The following is a 14,667-nucleotide window of genomic DNA, read 5'->3' on the forward strand; positions in this document are numbered from 1 at the left end:
CCGTCTACAAGCCAAGGAATGTCCCAGGTTACTGGAGCTGGGAGTGGAGTCTGGAACAGACTGTCCGTCATAGCCATCAGACAGAACCAGCCCTGTCAATGCTGATCTCATACTTCTATCCTCCGGGGCTGTGAGGCAAGGCATTCATACCACGTAAGCCACCCAAATTGTGGCACTTTGTTACAGCAGCCCAGATAGCTAATACAGGAGGAGTACAAGGAAACAGACTCTTTCACATACTGCTAGTGAGAATATGACATTGGTGCAACTTCCTTGGAAGGGAATTTGGTGATATTTACCAAAAGGTAAAATCCCATGTCAACTGACTTTCATCTTCAAATCAATTCTACTTCTGGGACTTCATCCTAAGGATATATCCTCGTATTTCTCCAAAGATGCATTTTAAAAAATGTTCATTTCAATCCCGTATTTAATAATAAAATCCCTAAAATAACCTGAGTTCCATCCACAGGAAAATGGATCATAAATCCAGTGACTGCAAGTAGTGTGACACCATCTGTGTCAGCAATTCAAAAATCCCAACATTCTGGACACTGAAGTTTTAAAAAGAGTCTGCAGTGTACGTATTTGTTGGTGAATCTGTTCTGTGCCGTTGATAGCTTTATTCATTCCAGTCAGTGTGAATATTCATTTGTTACACTGCAGATATATCAGTGTGGTTGAAACAGAAGTGCTTCCCCAGACCTTTCTGGGAATTCATTATAAAGAGTATTATCTTCCCAAACTTTGAAAGGTTGTGACTACTGAAATACATCTGACCCTAAGGACGCAGAACAGGGGACTGTGGGCTTGGGTTCACAGCAGTTGAAATTTATGTAATAAATATATGTGGGGTTGATGGGATATTATTACCTGATAAAAAGCAAAGATATAGAATAGTGTATATAAAAGTTCTTTGGGTAAATGCTTCTATGTGCATAAACATAACTGGAAAAATATATAAAAACCTAATTCTGGTGTTTTACTCTGGGAATTGGGATGGATTCCGCCCTAATTCTCTGCCAGAGCTGCCCTCGTTAGCCACACACTGAAGTAAAGCAGGTACGTAGCTCCTTGGGCTCTGGCTTCGGCACGAGGCTTTTAGTGGCTGAGAAACTCGCTCCCTCTGCTTGACCGTGGCAAAACGTAACCCAATTTATCTGACAATACATACTTTCTAAAATAATGCCTCCCGGGTATTAATAAGTTGCCTTCTTTGGGGATTAATATACATTAAATAAGCTTCTCTAAAGAAGTTGATAAATAGTATTAACATGTAAAGGAAAACATATTAGCTTATTATGCTCAATATCACCAAAAAAATAGAATACTTAACAAATACTGCTAAAAGAGGAACGTTGACAATAGCAAATACACACACACACGCACACACGCACACACGCACACAGCCCAGGAGGTTGTAAGAGCCCATCAGTAGCAATGGAACATCATTTCTTACTATTTTGCCTTTACATGTAGTAGCTTGACAAGGACTCACTTTAATTGAATTGAGCCACTGAGCCCTTAGAGACAGTCCATGGGTTATTAAACAGGTGTAATGCGGGAATTCCCTGGTTAAGACTCTGCACTCTTGCTGCTGAGGGCCCAGGTTCGATCCCTGGTCAGGGAACTAAGATTCCACAAGCTGCGAGGTGTGGCCAAAACTAAACAAAAATAAAAAATAAAACAAACAGGTGTAAAGACGCAAATTCACTCTTGGAGGTTTAGATCTTAGAGATAACAGAGGTCAATCCTCTCAGCTTCAGGATGGGGAAACTGAGGCTCCCTTACAGAAGGACCCAGCGCCTCGCTCAACCCCTCCCTCCTGCACACCTGAGCTTTGGAAACCTGAGCAAGGTTCACAGCCGTGAAAAGCTTGCTGCCAGTGCCACCCAAGCCCACCTGTCACCAGGCACCAGGGCTCAGACGAGGACTCCCTCCCATCCCACTGCTGTGAGTGGACGGGCTCCCGCCTCAGTGTCTGCAAATCCAAACAGGGATTGTGTTTGTTTGTTCATTTTAACTTGCAACTTCGTTCCGGGATCTGGGACGTTGCAGAGAGTGAGATTATGATCTTACGTGGAATAATACGATCTGGCTGATACGGAAAAAGAAGTCTTTCCCTCACTCTGACTCTTTTTGGACATAAACTAGCTATTGGCTGCAAGCCATCTTTCCCACTTCCTACTGGTCCTCTTCTTTATCCAGGAAGTAATTATACTAATTATATTCCTATACTTACTCATGGTTTGGCTTTAAAAAGCTCCATTTCTATGCTATGTCGTTAAGATACTCTATGAATCCTTAATCCTTTCCTCACTGACTTTGATATCATGTCGTGTTACGTCCAGTTACGTGTTTGTTTTTTCTTGCTTTATTCTTTCTTTTTTTTTTTTTTTTTTTGGCGGTACGCAGGCCTCTCACTGTTGTGGCCTCTCCCGTTGCGGAGCACAGGCTCCGGACGCACAGGCTCAGCGGCCATGGGTCATGTGCCCAGCCGCTCCGCGGGACGTGGCATCCTCCCAGACCGGGGCACGAACCCGCATCCCCTGCATCAGCAGGCGGACTCTCAACCACTGCGCCACCAGGGAAGCCCTCTTGCTTTACTCTTTATTCTGGTCTTATGCACTCCCAGACCCATCTCCTGCCCCATGTGGTCAGCGCCTTCCCTCCCCCTTCCCTCCCATTTCTCTCCCTCCCCATCCACACCCGGCCCCAGTTACACCTGTGCCCCCAGGGCCCACCATGCCCTTGGCCCCGACCTTCCCTCTAGGAATTTATAAGGGAGACATTGACAGATCACAGCCTGTCCTCGCTCTGCTCCTTCTCCTGTTTCCCCGGTTAGTTATTTTACAAGCAGGCTTCATAAAATCAGCTAAAAACTCGCCTTTATTCTTTCATAGATCACACAAAATTCCTAAGTCTCTGTATCATCCGAATGTTTGGATTTTCCTACAGTGTCACGTACTACTTTTCTGAAAGAACCAAACTGGCCTGTGAACTGTTTTAGGAACATTGCTGATCAAAGCATCATTGTGACCACAGGGATCACGTGAGCTCCCTGCCTCCAGCTAGTTCCCCCCGGACACGCCAGCATTTCCCCCAATTTTTTGAAAGTTGTATTTGAGAACCTGAACACTACACAGCATTACAGACACATCAGATGCTGTCCGTGCGTTGGGACTGTTCCTCCCTTTTCTCACAGCTGTGTGAGCAGCAGGAGCTGAGGGGCGCTGCTGTCACCGCAGGATCCTGTCAGAAACACCGTGGTCCGAAGACAGCATTGCTCTTCCTTGGTTCCTCTTTGCCAGCTAGGGTCCTGTGGTCCCTGAGTGCAGCACAGCCCATGGGGCATCTGATCAGCACTCTGCCCAAGCTCTTTCTAAGAGGATCAGGCTACGTGGACTTAAAAGTCAAAACACTAGACTTTATATCCAGCCTGTCATTGTTTCTGTCTGGGCTCCCAGACTCTGCTGATGTCTGAGTTCCTGTGATTAGGCTTTTCTGCGCTAAAACCCACGGAGTCCCTAAATGAAAGGGCTGTCTTAGCTGTTGTAAATGAGAACCCCCAAGTTAAAGTGCCTAAGTCTTCTCCCCTGTTGCCTCCTCACCTATTTTCCCATCTCTTTGAAGAGCATCGGTATCTAGGCATTAAAGAGAAACCTGGAGAGAATGCAGACAAAAATGGTAAGTTTGCACGATTTGGGAAACGGGCCACATACAAAAGGAACTCAGGTAGATTAGCAACACCTGTACGAATTAATATGTGTAAGCATTTCAGCTTACGAGGAAATAAAGCTTATTCATGTGGCTGTAGGTTAAACATCATTGTAAAGGTATTTTGATGAAGTTGCTAATGTCTAATGTTGATGAACTTGGAAGGAAGCCTCAGATGTTCTTACACAGAGATTTTGGGGGATTTATCAGCTCCAAGGAATCTTGAGAAAGTCTGCTGGTCTTCAGCCCTTTTTGTCGAGGAGCGAACAGGCCATCCACAAGACATTGGGAAGTGTGTTCAGTGTGGCACGTGGCCTGCCATTCGTCTGATTAGCCCTTCTGGAGAATGGTCGTATACTCCGCTTCTTAATGTAAAATGGTAAGGTGGTATACAACATTAATTAATTTTGCAAACTTACAGATCTCCAGTGCAAAGTGAGCCCTCACTGCACTGGAACCTCAGGGACATTTCTGAAGAGTCTCTCTGGACTGACCAGAATGCCCAGTGCAGCCCCCTCTGCCCTGGACGGATCCTCACACATCCTGGGACATAGCCAGAGCAACTGTGACCGTGGACATGTCTGTCTCCTACTTAGACAGTTACTGGGGGGCTCTGCTTTATTCCCACTGTCTAATGCAGCGCCTGCCACGCTCGTGTAATTCCTTAAAATGAAGTGTTTACTGAATAAATGAAGAAACGCTTATTCCAGGCAAGTACCTCCTAGCAGGTCAATACCGCGGCTCAGCTCTTTAGGAATCGTGGGCACACAAATGAGGTACGTTCCTGGCTCAGCAGCTGTTACGTCCCTGGGTGCTTTGACAGAGATACCATTTCTCTGGTCCAGGCGACAAGATATGAGGGCTGGGGGCAAGTCAGTGCCACAGAAGCCACACACAGTCAGTGAAAGGCTGTGAAAATAAAACTGCAGCCAAGCCAGGCTTCTGGGGGCCTGCGGGGAGTCTGCTGGGAGGTCGTCGCCTCTTTTCTCAGTAATGGTTTATTACATAGAAAACATGCAGGAAGGAGCCCAGTTTTCAATCCTAGTGTAACCACTTCATAGATCTATCACCTCATAAGTCACTTAACCGCTCTGAGTCCCCAAATCCTTATATATTTTTTGTTTTTATAAATTTATTTATTTATTTATATTTTTGTCTGCGTTGGGTCTTCGTTGCTGCATGCGGGCTTTCTCTAGTTGCGGCGAGCGGGGGCTACTCTCTGTTGTGGCACGTGGGCTTCTCTTTGCAGTGGCTTCTCTTGTTGCAGAGCATGGGCTCTAGGTGCATGGGCTTCAGTAGTTGTGGCACGTGGGCTCAGTAGCTGTGGCTCGCAGGCTGTAGAGCGCAGGCTCAGTAGTTGTGGCGCACAGGCTTAGTTGCTCCCCCACATGTGGGATCTTCCCGGACCAGGGCTCGAACCTGTGTCCCCTGAATCAGCAGGCGGACTCTTAACCACTGCGCCACCAGGGAAGTTCTCCTTATTTGTTTAAAAAAAAAAAAGAAAAAAAATAGTAACTGCTTTATTTTTGTCATTAAAAAAATAAATTTCATAACTGATTGTTGTAAGGATTAAATTTCATGAAGTATGTGAACATTCCTAAAATACCGCCAGACATTTTTTCATTGCTCAGCCAATAGACATAAATAGAATCTGAATCTGAATGTTGTGTCTGGGGAATTTATAGTTTCTTCATAGGAATATAACGGCCTCAGGAAGGGCCGTAATAAAAATATGATTTGTTTTGAGGAAACATGCGTTATGAACAATTTAATGGAATGCGCCTTTTCTATAAAAAGCATCATTTACTGATTGTCCGCTACGCAAAAGAGGCACCTGTTTCTAAAACCACCTGTGCTTAGGAAAAGGAAGTAAGCTTTGCAAGATCACGTCAACTGGTGACCAAATCAGGAAAATAATTTGAGAGCCTGGGTCCGTGGACATATGCTCAGCGGTTTGATTTATCCTGGAGGTGAAGCTGGAGCCAGTGGGGATAAGATGGTTGATTCTACTTTCCTCAGCCCTGGAAGTGGATGCCGGGGCTATGAAACACACCAGGGCTTGTCCTCTTTATTCATTGCCTTTTCCTTGTTTTGCTCCCTTTGAAACACTAAATCTGTAATTTTTTAAAGTTGTTATTATAATATGAATGAAATGCATTCTCTCTTCTCCATCTTCTGATTGGTTGAAACCACATAAAAGCAAGTGAATATGATGGGAATTAAGTCTTGGCAGTGGGTATTAGGTTGATGTGTTGATTTCAAGTTGCTATTAAGGAAATAATTAAACCATGATTTTGTTGGTGATTTTATTTGTCTGCTGTGTGTGAAGGACATTTATTTGCATTAGTAGAACATTAATTAATAAATTTCTATGCTGTTATATAAACTGGGGTCCATCTAAGCAAAAAAGGATAGATTTGCTTATCTAACTAGATACTACTAATTTAAGGGAAAAAAACCCAACAACAACAAAATTCCTAATCAGCAAATAATTCAAGCCAATGAGTTCTAAAAGGCCAAACATTTGCTTGTGTTTTCTTTCTTTCTTTCTTTTTAAAATAATTTCAGCATTTAAATGCTTTTCTTCTTTTGCTCTTACATTCTCATTGGAGTGTGTTTATTTTGTTATCATGGGGGCTGCAAATATTTATTTTTAATACTCTAGTCTTAGAATAAGAAATGATATTCAGCACCAAGGCAGGCACACTTACTTAGCATGAGAATGTGTTCTGCTTTAAAAGCAATTGGCTGGGAAACAACAGTGCCAGAACTAGAACAATTTATATTGGGGAAAGTTGACTACATGAAGAAGACACTGAATGCTGACTTATCAGAATAATCCTGAGATCAGGACGGTGCCTTTCCTTCCTTCTCTGCCCTGGTCATGCTGAGGTCATATTTTGATGATTTTGAATTTTCAGCATCTTAGCGCATTTGCATTTTCCCTATTTTCAGGATAGAAATAGTGCTGAGTTATAAATACATTATAATGGTAATGTCAGGGTAAAGAAAACCCCCCTTTTTTTTAACCTTGACAAGATTTTTGTCTTTCAAGTGGGGGATGAAATAGTAAAGATGGATTATAATTCCTTTTCTTAAAATAATGAAGAACAGATTTTATAAATGGCATTTAGAGCTGCAAATTAGCATCTATAGCTACCATTTGTGTTTTTTTAATGTATTCAAAGTAGGATTTGGGGGAGAGGGTGAGAAAATCTTAAATATGGAATTAAAGAGTTCAGTGCAATTTCAAACTATAAAGAAGAACGTTCTTACTGTTTCCGAGAAAGATGACATCATTTTCTCAAGATCCCACTTCTTTCTTGTACGCGGCTTCCCTCTAGTAAACTATTCTTTACACTTTCTCTTGGAGGATAATATTCATTATATCAGTGAGCATGTCTGTGTGACCAGCAACCAGGCACAGGACACAGCTGTGTCCCAGGAGTCCCTGTGAGCTCTAGCAGTCACTACCCTCCCCACAGTAACCACCACTGACCTCTATCAACAGCCTGGTCCACCTGCTTTCCTACTTTACATTCAAGGAGTCCCACAGTATCTACTTAGCACTGACTTTTTAAAAACTGAAGTATAGCTGCTTTACAATATTATATTAGCTTCAGGTGTACAGAATGGTGATTCAGTATTTGTATAGATTATACTCCATTATATGTTATTACAAGATAATGGCTATGATTCCCTGTGCTGTACAATATATCCTGGTTGCTTGTCTATTTTATACATAGTAGTCTGTATCTCTTCATCCCCTACCCCTATCTTGCCCCTGCCCCTTTCCTTCTCCCAACCGGTAACCACTCGTTTGTTCTCTATGTCTGTGAGTCTATTTCTGTTTTATTTTTTAGATTCCATATATAAGGGATATCATACAGTATTCGTCTTTCTCTGTCTGACTTATTTCACTAAGCATAATAATCTCTAGGTCCATCCACATTGCTGCAAATGGCAGAATTTTTTGGGTTTTATGGCTGAGTAATATTCCATTGTACATATGTACCACATCTTCTTTATCCATTCATCTGTCGGTGGACACTTGGGTAGCTTGCATATATTGACTATTGCAAATAATGCTGCTATGAACATTGGGGTGCATGTATCTTTTCAAATTAGTGTTTTCATTTTTTCCCCGTATATTCCCAGGAGTGGAATTGCTGGATCATATAGTAGTCCTATTTTTAATTTTTAGAGGAACCTCTAGAACGTTTTCCATAGTGGCTGCACCAATTTACACTCCCACCAACAGTGAACAAGAGTTCCCTTTTCTCCACATCCTGGCCAACATTTGTTATTTGCAGACTTTTTGATGATGGCCATTCTGACGGGTGTGGGGCAATATCTCATTGGCGTTTTGCATCTTTTCACATGCCTGTTTACTGTCTGGCCATCTTCTTTGGAAAAATGTCTCTTCAGGTCTTCTGTCCCACCTCCCACCCACTGTGCAAAGCAGCAGCTCTCTGAAGCCCCTCCCCTCAGAGGCAGGATCCCCCTGTGAGCTGAGCCTCGCCCCTCACCGAGCAGCCGGAAGGTTTAACACCCGAAGGCGGCCAGGCTACTCGGCACTCCCCTCCATCCCGCCACTTACAGCCAGGGACGCCCAGAGGGAGGCGGGACCCGCTCACCTTCAGGGCACCAGCAGGGGGAGGGTTGGCGGGGGCAAGGTGTGAGGACTGCGACTCGGTGAGGCTGCCATGCCCCCCGTCCTCCCCTGGCGTCAGCGGGCCCCACTGAGGAGCCCAGCGGCTGCCTCAATCCCGTAGCTAGAAAGAGTGTTTTCTGAGTCAGCCCTCAGCTTCCCGTCCCTGGCATCAGTGGGGGGCCCAGCGGGAAGCTGAGGACACACACCCACTGGGAGAAAACAAGCGGTTCAAACAAGTGCTCACTTTCGCTGGGAAGGTTAGGCATCAGTGGGGCCCGTCTGTAAGAATTTGGGCAAAAGATTGTATATCCCGAGTTAGATGACTGACATAGATTTTCTTAGATATAATGTGTTATTCCAATAATGTGTTGCATGTAGAAGTATTGTGACATTTCTTAGAAAGGCTATAATTCATTTAAAAATAGATATAATAGGGCTTCCCTGGTGGCGCAGTGATTGGGAGTCCGCCTGCCGATGCAGGGGACGCGGGTTCGTGCCCCGGTCCGGGAAGCTCCCACATGCCGCGGAGCAGCTGGGCCCGTGAGCCATAGCCGCTGAGCCTGCGTGTCCAGAGCCTGTGCTCCGCAACGGGAGAGACCACAGCAGTGAGAGGCCCACGTACCGCAAAAAAAAAAAAAAAGTGAGCAGATGGGTTTTTATGTGCTATCTGCTGCTTGTTATCTCTGTGGCTTTGGGCAAGTTACTTAACCTCTCTGGGCTTCAACCTCCTCATCTATAAAATGGACATCGCAGTATTTCCTACCTTACTAGGTGCTGGGAAGACCAAATGAGATAATCCAGAAGAAGTATTAAGTGAGCACAGGGTGTGGCACGGAGCAAGTAAACTGCTGGCATTCTTTCTTTCTTTTTTATTTATTTATCTATTTATTTATTTATTTTATTTTTGGCTGCATTGGGTCTTTGTTGCTGCACGTGGGCTTTTCTCTAGTTGCAGCAAGCGGGGGCTACTCTTCATTGCGGTGCGTGGGCTTCTCATTGCGGTGGCTTCTCTTGTTGCAGAGCACAGGCTCTAGGCATGCCGGCTTCAGTAGTTATGGCGCACGGGCTTCAGTAGTTGTGACTCGCGGGCCCTAGAGCACAGGCTCAGTAGTTGTGGCTCACTTTGGAAAAACACTTAGACAGTTCCTCAAAAATCCGACGTAGAATTACCATATGGATTAATTTCCCGGGGCTACCAGAGCGAAGTATTATGTTCTGCAACAACAGAACTGTATAGTCTTACAGTTGTGGAGGCTGGAGGTGTGAGACCAAGGCGTCCACAGAGTTGGTTCCTGCCTAGGGTTCTGGGGGAGGATCTGTTCCCTGCCTCTCTCCAGGCTTCTGGTGTTTGTTGCCATGGTTGGTGGTCCTTGGTTTGTAGACACATCCCTGCAATCTTTGCCTTCCTGTTCAGGTAGTGTGTCTGTGTGCAAATCTCCCCATTTTACATGGACACCAGGCCTACTCCAATGAAGATGACTTTATCTTAACTAATCACATCTGCAATGACCCTATTTCCAAATGAGGTTGCATGAGGGTTACAACTTCGACATATCAATTGGGTGTGGGGAGGTAAACAAAGTTCAATCCCCGATACCACATGATCCAGCAATTTCACTCCTGGGCATATGCCACTCCAAAGAAGACATATGCTTATGTAATAACTTGCAAATGAATGCTTATAGCGGCATTATTCAGAATAGCCAAAAAATGGAAACAGTCTAAATGTCTATCAACTGATGGATAGAGAAACAAAACATGGCCTAACAATACAATTGAATATTATTCAACCATAAGAGAAATGAAGCCCTGATACATGCTACAATGTGGGTCCACCTTGAAAATACTTTCTAACTGTAAGAAGGCAGACACAAAAGGCCTCCTATTATGTTATTCCATTTTTATAAAATATTCAGAATAGGAAGATCCATGGAGATAGTAAATAAATTATTTTTTGCTACAGGAGGGTGGATAGGTGAGTAGGGAGTGACAGTGACGAGTGTGGGTTTCTTTGGGTGCTGAAAATGTCCTGGAATCAGACAACGCTGCTGGTTCCACAACCTTTGAATATACGAGAAACCAGTGAAATGAAAACTCCAACATGGTGAACTTTGTGGTCCTAGAATGCTATCCCGATAAAAATAAATACATAAGGATCTTGATTCTGTATGATTCCCTTCCTTAGTGAAGTCCTTAGCAAATCCAGCTGTACCTACTGCCCTGTGTTTCAAGAGTATCCCCGCTTCTTTTAATATATTTCTCTTTTGCATCAAGTAGCTCATGAACATTGTTTTCTTTGCAACCCAATAATTTGTAATTAAGAATGGAATCTTGGGACATACGTTCAAGGCAGTTTGAAATGGGTAGCTGTGTGCCGTGGAAAACTATTAAAGTGTTTTGGGCAAGGTCCAGTGTGCCCAACCTGTCTTGTAGGAAGATTAATGTGGCACTGGTGTGGGGCGTGAATTAGAGACATGCCCTCCTTGCCCTTAAATTGCTCTGGGGGCTATTTGTCAAGTGCATTACTTTCCACAACTGCCATATGGAATTTTTCATCTGGAATAATCTCCAGGGATCTGAATATGGGCGACAGAAGAACTATCGACTTGTTTTGATAAAAGAAAATCCCTATCTTTCTTCAAATGTCATTTTTGCCGGATGGGAAATTCTGTCAGAATCACGGCATCAAGCTTTAGAGCAGGAAGGAAAAGTTTAGCTTAATTTTCTCATTTTCAGGTAAGGAAAGTGAGATCAGGGGCGGTTAAATGACTTTTTCAGAGTTATGAAATAAATTAATTATTTAATATTTAGCTTAGGAAAAAAAAACCTGTGAGAAACCTGTATATCTTCAACCCAATTTTATTTCCTCTTTATTTTCGACCTTCAGTGATTCTGAATAATTTATCTTCAACTTGATTTAATGTGCTTATACTTTATTTTTGCTCCTTGAATAAGTTTTATTTTTCTTTATAGATTATGATCTTTGAAGTTAGACCCCTTATACTTTACTCATTTATTATTTAATTCTTCACATTGTTTAGGATATTATTTTACCTGCAGTTACTGCTCAGTGAATGTGAATTAATGAGTGACTGGATATGATTCAAGTCACTGGATATAATTCAAGACGGTACAATTTCAGTGCCTAGACTAATTCCTTAATTTCCTGAAAGCTCTCCTAAGTGTCACACAGATGAGTGAAACACTGGAGAACGTGACGTGTTCCAGGTTCACAGTTCTTACAAGGGGAGTTCTGAGCTTAAATGTACGTGGACAGTAGCTGGACAGAATTCATCAGGTTTTCTGGTCCAGCATGGCAGTTTCTCAGAGTTTCCATACATCACAATCCGTCACGAAACTCCAAACATCACCGACCCGTCTTTGGCCACTTTTCACAGAACAGCTTCTGAAAGTCGTGCTTTATGCAACATACTTTTGGAAATGTTCATCTATCTTTTTTATCTTCATTTCCAGATTGCTGTATTTGTTAAGGATGATGGCAGCAGAGCAGATGTGTCTGTTTTTATCTTTTCTAGTCCCCGATGACACTATTCATTCATCTGGAAGGAGCAGAGCTTCCAACGAAGATTTTTTTTCATATTCTGAACTTTTCCATAAACGGTGCTGAGTGAAGTGTCAGCCCTTTAACTCAGTGATTTCTACGCAGTAATAAAACTACCCAGGCTATTTTGTATTAAGGTTTTCATCTCTCAAGTAAGAGCTTATGAAAGAAATCAGAAAAATACACTGCACTTCTCATAAAGCTAAACTCATTTAATTTAAAAATTAAATTTTTTTTAAATAAAAAATTCTTATTCTGTGATCATTTTTTTTGTTTTTGTTTTGTTGTTTGGTGTGTTAATTTTCCTCACTTGTTTTTTCTTACTTAGTAAAATCAAAAGTTGGTAATTTGGTTCAATTCCCTTGAAAGATTTTTCAAGGTGTTTCTGGTCTATGACTCCTCCAAGCTGGAAACCACCATGGTAGCTCATGACTGGGCATGTACTTTCCTGCCTTTCCTATTTGAATCTGTGGTCTTGTGAACATTTTAATATTTTTAAAATAATTTATGGTATTAAAACTTGAAGAAAAAAATTTCAGTCCAACTGACTGAATGTTTAAAGTGAATTTCTTAAAAGCATATTCAACTGACGTAATTGAAGAGACATGTAAGTTAGAAGGTCCCAGACTTAACTCTGGTACAGGAGTCATTCCTTTTCTTTCTTTCTTTCTCTCTTTCTTTCTTTCTCTCTTTCTTTCTTTCTTTCTTTCTTTCTTTCTTTTTCTTTTTTTCTTTTCTTCTTTCTTTCTTTCTTTCTTTCCTTCTTTCTTTCTTTATTTCTTTCCTTCCTTCCCTCTTTCCTTCTTTCTTTCTTTCCTTCCTTCCCTCTTTCCTTCTTTCCTTCCTTCCTTCCTTTCATTCCTTCTTCCTTAAAAATTTATTGGCAGTTCCTAAATGGCTTGAAAGAGTTGGTGGAGTTAGATTTTTTTAAAGTTCTTTGTTTCTGAGAGAACCCATCTAAGTAAATTTTGGTCTTTATTTAACAAAAACATATTAATTGTACTTCAAAACTGTTCAGACATTGTGATGCTGAACTTCACTTTCTCCTTGTAGAGAGGAAGTCAAGAGAATGTCAACTTAGAAAAAGCTAAAATTTTATGGTTCAACATACTTCCCCGTTATATTAATAGTGAAAACTGGGATGAGTATTATTTCCCCTGTCACACACCTACAGGTAATGAGAGGAAGACACATTCAGACAATGGGTGACAGTGAACTTTGAAACAGGTCATCCACCTGACCTCCCTGGTTGTAAACAGCAAGGGCAGCCATGGCCCTTGATGTCTCAGGAGACAAAAAGCCTTGGAATATGCAAACAAATGCTGATTCCAAGGTTCCAACAACAATGACTCTTATTCTTATTGAAAGGTGGAGAAATAAAATGGGATTTAATTGATTCACAAGTTATCAGAAATTTTACTTAAAGGTTACTCAGCAGGATTTGAAGAAAACATGGAAAATAGGGCAAAAGCCATCATCACCCCGGAGCTGGGCACATCATTGGTTTTCAAGAGACGATGGAAAGAAGATTCTGCTGACAGCAGCCCTGTGAGCCTGGTGATAGATGTGGAAAGGATTCTGAGTTATTTGTGAGTCTATTGACACAAAAGCAGAGACTACTAAAACAAAATACTGAATCAATAAAAAGTAAGGAAAGAAGAATTTGATTTCACTTACGGCTGGATTACTCAACTGATGGGAAAAAAATGGTGTCATGGACCCTGATGGCTTGACTACCAGATACTGGGCATCTCAGAACTTCCCTGATGGCAGGAGAAGACTGAGAATCATTACACAGTTCACTGACAACATTCTTTGAAGTTTGAAACAAAACATTAGCCTTTGTCTCAATGTTTTTACCTTACCTGTTCCTCAACTTCCCATTTCTGTGTCCCATGACTTGTCACCTGGTACATGCCCACCCCATCCTTTCTCCTGCGTGGGAATGACAAGTTTTCTGTTGTTTCCATGTTGTGTGGTCTGCCTTGTTCATTGTATGCATTAAAAATTTAAGGATGCATTGGGGATATTTAATAACTCACCTTCCTACACTGCAAGAGAATCAAACCTTAAAAGTTCTCAGTTTTCACCAACCTTACATCTTTTCAGATCCTGTGTCTCAGTAAGTTTCTGTCAGAAAGAAGGATATTGTCAATGAGGTTTACCATGACTTTTGTCACCCTACCTGCACTCTATCTCTGTAAGTCTTCAGCTGCGTGTTTGCCAGTGGTGGTGAGTGATGATGCCCCAGTAGGAGAAATTCTTGACATGGACATAGTTTCCTGGGAAAAAAATGAACAATCGCTGAGTGTTCAAAAGATCTTTGTTCTAGCACTGCATTATAATATGAGACAGAATGCCCAAAACTAAGCTAAAGAAGGAATTCAGGGGCTTCCCTGGTGGCGCAGTGGTTGAGAGTCCGCCTGCCGATGCAGGGGACACGGGTTCGTGCCCTGGTCCGGGAAGATCCCACATGCCGCGGAGCGGCTGGGCCCGTGAGCCATGGCCGCTGAGCCTGCGCGTCCGGAGCCTGTGCTCTGCAACGGGAGAGGCCACGACAGTGAGAGTCATGCGTACGCAAAAAAAAAAAAAAGAGAAGGAATTCAATTCCTTATAACGCACTGTCTAGATCAAATATGTCTGAGTACAAAGATCAACTAGGTTAGGATATTTTAACTATTGGAATAAGACCCAAAGATTCAAGCTTTCAGGAATTAGATTAATTCAGTAGATG

The sequence above is a fragment of the Stenella coeruleoalba genome (assembly GCF_951394435.1).
Source record: "Stenella coeruleoalba genome assembly, chromosome: 13".
In the NCBI taxonomy this organism is placed as follows: domain Eukaryota; kingdom Metazoa; phylum Chordata; class Mammalia; order Artiodactyla; family Delphinidae; genus Stenella; species Stenella coeruleoalba.